The following is a 4,964-nucleotide window of genomic DNA, read 5'->3' on the forward strand; positions in this document are numbered from 1 at the left end:
CATGGAGGAAAATGAACAGAAATCATCAGACTAAATAAATAAGAGCAAATACAGTGAAAACATAGAAGAAAGAATAAAAGACATATAGGATTTATTGCATAGTCTAATGTGTGCACAATTAGAGCCTCAGAAAGAGAGAAAAGAGCATAACAATATTTGAAGAGATAATGATTTACCAATTTCCCAAAAGATGAAAGACATAAAGCTATATATTCATGAAGCACTATGAAACTCAAGCAGGATAACCCCAGACCAGCCGCTCTAGATTCATCATACTAGAACTGCTGAAAATCCCAGACAGAGAGATCTTAAAGCAGATACGTTAAACAGGTACATTATGTTCAAAGTTGCAAAACTATTACTGACAGTTGCTTTCTCAACAAAAATTATGGAATCTAGAAAACAAGGAATTAATTAACATCTTTAAAGTGCTAAAAAAAACCCTTAATTGCCAAACTGGAATTCCATTACTGTCTTTACTCATAGACAACTTGATTGTATATGTAAAAAAATCTGCAGATTAATGCTTAGAATATAAAGAGAATACAGCAAAGCCATTGGATCAAGATAGATATGTTCAAATCAATTCTGCTTTTATTTATCAGCAACACCAGATAGAAATAATTTTTTCAAAGACACCACATATGATAAAACACCACATGCCTACATCATATAAGACACACACACAGCCAATACACACACAGGCATACACCCAAATAGAGGTTTTATGTCACAGGACACAACCACTCAACTTTGCTGGGCCACTATTTATTCTTCTTCAAATCACCAGTGTGGGTTAGATATGAGGTAAATCATTTGGAAGGCCCCTGGAAGTTCTAAAACTCTACATTTCTCTTCCTCTCATTCATTAATTCAGCAAATACGGGCTGAGTATTCACCAAGTGACAGGCTCTCGTACAAAAGGCAGGTAGGAAATGTTTATGGAATGGATGCAGGAAGGAAGGAATGGGACGTGAGGCCCAGTCACTGCCCTCAGGAATCCTGCGCTTTGTTGTACAAGTGACAGCTGGAACAGATGTCCTATCGGAAGGACTTATGCGGTGGTAGCCAGTGGCACCAGGTATTAGGAGAGGGTGGGGAGAAACTCCGATGTCAGCCTTGCACATGGTTAGGTCTCAAAAGAGACTTAAAATAATCGGCTCCCTACAGGACAGCAGAATTAAACTAGCCTGGGTGGATATTCAGGGTGGCTGGAGGGAATCAAGAAGCAGAGTGTGAAGAAAGCCTTACTCCCTAGCTGTAATGTTGACCATCACTTATGTAATCTCATTACTTTAAAACGGTCATGGATAAGAAGCTTTCATGTATTTCCTTCCTTTATGCTTGTGAGGCATGGTGACAGTCTCTAAAGCTGGAATTGAGGCGCCAAGAATATTCTGGGGAAAAAAGATCTGGCTCTAATCTTTAAACCTAGCAATGCCATTGGCTACTGGCCCCACCTGCATGCCAGGGTGGCTGAAGCTGGAAGGAGGAGCTCAGCAGCAAGCTTGGCCAGCTCCTCTCCAGGCTTAGGGAACAGGGTCTACCCCATGCTGAGACCTCAAAGATACTGAGATTTCCCACAATCCACCTGTGCTCGCGACAGCTCAGGCACTGCCTGTGTCAAAGCCTTCTTCAGAACCGTGTTCAGTCCCAGTTTCTTGGTCACTGCCAAGCCTGGAGAGTAACCCAGGCCTGTTGGAAAACAAACAGAAAGGTTACCCTTTTACACCCAAGGTGTAAGCTCCTCTCATAGAGGAAATAGAGGTGTCAATCTAATCCAAGCCCTAACTTCTTGCTTTCTCCCTGAGAAGATGTATCCTTCAAGTTCAGAGAAATGTGACACTGGCTCCCCAAAAGGGAGGCAAAGAACAAGAAGGGGCTTTGGACAGCTCAACCATGATTGTTTTTCTTAAACTCCATACTGATGCACCAAAAGTGTTCATTTCCCCAGTAAACATAAGGCTTTGCAAAAATAATCACTTCAAAAAGGGAAAGAAAGGAACTAATTCTGTGAAAGCTGTGTACTGACTCAGCCAAAAAGAGGAGGCGAAGCAGCAGCTATCTCCCTAGGAGCGCCTGCCTCCGTGGGACACATCCTGAGAAGGGAGGCAGCGTTCCACCGCCATAAGGGACAGAAGAGCAACAAGCAAAATACTCTGCTGGTGAGGAGGAGTTTTCAGTAAAAATGCAATTGTTGTGGTAGAAACCAAGGGTAATTACCACCGAACTCAACCAATCCCAGCCATCGCCTCCGAGGGGGGCAGCTGCCTTTTGGGGAAGAGTTGTATTTCAGAAATGAGAATTAGCACCAACAGGTAAGCCATTCACAGACCTCACTGGGAAGGGAGTTGAATTATTTGTAACAATATTTGAAAAAACAAGCAAGACATATCTCAGACTCAGGAGATATGCTTGAAACTAGGAAAAATTGATTTTTTTTTCATATTCACTGCCAGATATTGCAGGACTGCACGGCTATATGCAGATAGAGGACTCTGTGCTGCTTATCACACCAATGATAGATCCTGCACTGTCTTTAAGGGAATCAATCATTAATTTAAATCTTTTGCAGCATAGCAGTTACCTTTTTAACCCATTCTCTCCTGTGTGGAGAGAAACAGAGTGGCCTCTGCAGGGGCCTAGGGTTTAAAAGAAGTCTTTAAAGAACAGATTATTCTTGGAAGGTCATCTAAAACCTGCTTTTCCTGCCATTTTAAAGACATTTTTAAATCCAACAATTAATATTTCTGAATAATACATGTTTTGGGGAAATCCCATTAATTCTAGAAACGTGGACAGTAAAATGCATACCCTCCTCCAGTTGCAGGAAAGAGCTCACTGCTCACTTTAGCTGTCGCCTCTCACTATGACTCTCTACTTCTTTCCTTTCTGTCTCAAAGAGATGTAAGTAAAGACAGGTTTTGGTTGAGTGCTTTGCTCTTTGTATCCCATCTTGATTGAGTCAGACACCCACCCAGCACCTCTTTCATTGAGCATCCTGGCAAGAGTGCAGCCACAGATGTGTTTGGAGGTAGCTACAGAGAGGCCCTCAGAACTGGAGGATCCATGCCCAGGGTGCTGGTGGCTGAAGGGCAGATGTGGATCCTAGAAGGTGAGGAAGCCCCAGGTGGGGACGCTTAAGACAGAGCCCTGGGACAAGGCAGGGATGCCTGCAGCACTCGGGAAGGACCATCCACCCTGGCTGGAGCGCACATTGAGGATGCCAAAGGGCTTGGACCTCATGTTTCCGGATTTCTGGGGAGACTCAATTTCAAATATACCTTCTCACTGTCAAGAAGCTTGTGAGACTAAACCTTCTGGTAGCGACAGTGGCTCAGATGCTGTGGTAAAGAGAGTAGAATGTAATTCATGGTCAAGGGGCATCCAGCAAATGTTTCTGGCCAGGAAAGCTGTGTGGTTTCCTATGGCCACTGTAATAAACTCACAGAGCTTGCAGGGCTGCGTGACTTCTGGAGGCTCTAGGAGAGAAACCTCTTTCAGTTGCAGAGGTGTCCAGTATCCCAAATCCTGCATTCCTTGGCTTGTGGCTCCTTCCTCTGCTGTCAGAGCAGAGACACCTTCTACCCTGACCTCAGCTCCCAGGGCCATGCTTCCTTCTCTCCTGTCTCCTGCCTTCTTCCTGAAAGGATCCATGGGATTCCGGCACTTCTATGGGCATTCTCTCCACCTCTGCCCCTGAGTCCTAGCTGCAAAGGCTGCTGTGCCACGTGAGGCATGTACACAGTCTCTGGACCCTAAGATTTGGACACCTTTGGGGACATTACTGTGTCCATCAGAAGGATGAACTACTAGGTAACAATTATAGCCCCGATTACAGCAAGCAGAGTGTTCTGAGCACTGTTCCTGCTGGGCTGGAACACTGAAGCCATTGTTTTTTCCATTGTACTAAAGTGCAAAATTCTGGGTCCCAACCAGTGAGAGCCTGCACAGGAGCCCAGGGCCTAGCTGCATATCGCAGCTTCCACACACAACAATAAAAGGTGGAGGCAAGGAGTTGTGCCCGCTGTGGTGATGATGTCACTTCCGGGAGTGTCTTCCCAGCAGCACTCACCTGCCCAGCCCACCCCAGCTCTGTCACCTACCAGACTTTCTGGAACCTGATCACTGTCCAGAAGCTGTGAGCCTCCCCACAGGCAGTAACAGCCTCCAACAGGGCACTGCTGGGCCCAGAGGAGATGGCTTGTCCCTCTGTTTGGAAAGGTTAGGGAAGATTTCCCAGAGGGGGAGACATTTGAGCGGAGACTTGAAGGTGAAGAATGAGGAGGATTTTATCATAGGCGGGAGGCTTGGGGCTGGCGGGAGGACAGATCAGGCAAGGGAAATTTCCAGTGTGAGAATATGTGCGTGGCTGCGGGAGGGCAGAGATACAACTAGAGAGACAAAGAGACATTAAAACAGGTAGAGACAGAGAGAAGGAGAGAGAGGAGGGGACACAGAGACAGAAATATACAGAGACCTACAGAGACACAGAAAGACAGAGATAAGAAAAAAAGACAAAGACACAAGAAAATAGCAACATAGATACAGAGACAGGCCTTCTTTTAAAAATATTATAAAAAGAAATGTAAAAAATAAAAATGTACCAATAAACTTAATGAAAAAAATAGAGGAAATCTTGTTACACACACCCACCCACACACCCCCACACACCCAGCCACACCACACACACACGCACACACACACACACACACACAACATATATATATATATTTTTTTTGTTTGTTTGTTTGTTTGTTTGTTTGTTTTTTGGTACCAGGGATCAAACTCAGGTCTTTGCACTTGCAAAGCAGGCGGCAGAACCAATGAGCTAAATCCCCAGCTATATTATTATATATTTTATACGCAGCCCTGGACAATTCCTCTTCACTCCAAAAACAACAAAAAAAGAGGCCCACAGATTGGATATTGGTTGGCAGAGACAGAGCCAGAAAAACAGAAGA

The sequence above is a fragment of the Fukomys damarensis genome, unplaced genomic scaffold, assembly GCF_012274545.1.
Source record: "Fukomys damarensis isolate Sample0158 unplaced genomic scaffold, DMR_v1.0_HiC HiC_scaffold_30, whole genome shotgun sequence".
Classification (NCBI taxonomy): Eukaryota; Metazoa; Chordata; class Mammalia; order Rodentia; family Bathyergidae; genus Fukomys; species Fukomys damarensis.